Below are 442 nucleotides of genomic sequence, written 5' to 3' on the forward strand. Positions count from 1 at the left end.
CATCGACTCCCGTCAACACAGGACGCGCGTTAAGTCCACTCCTCGTTTCATGTCCCCTTCCTTTGACGCATCTGTTGGGCGTCGGGTACAGGAAGCCACTTAACCACTGAGCTGATGGAGCCACGTGACTCCCTCGTATAGTGAAGCTTGGGATGAAAGGCTTCTGTCTGTGATGTCGACAAGCGGCTGCTACCAGCTGTTGTGCGGTCGTTTCGTCTAACCATTGATGCTTTTGTGATGCGTTATTTCGGTTAGAACGCTTCACGTTTCCCGGTATTTCTCACCTACCGCTTCCCACAATCAACTGTCCCACGCTTTGATGCGGAATTTAGTGTTAATTCTATCAAGGAAACGCATGGCGAGATTGCTGTTCTACTTTACATACTTATCAAAAGTGGAATACCAAAATCCACTTGCTGAGTTTATTATAAATCCACATCTA

Source organism: Penaeus monodon, chromosome 23, assembly GCF_015228065.2.
Source record: "Penaeus monodon isolate SGIC_2016 chromosome 23, NSTDA_Pmon_1, whole genome shotgun sequence".
Lineage (NCBI taxonomy): Eukaryota > Metazoa > Arthropoda > Malacostraca > Decapoda > Penaeidae > Penaeus > Penaeus monodon.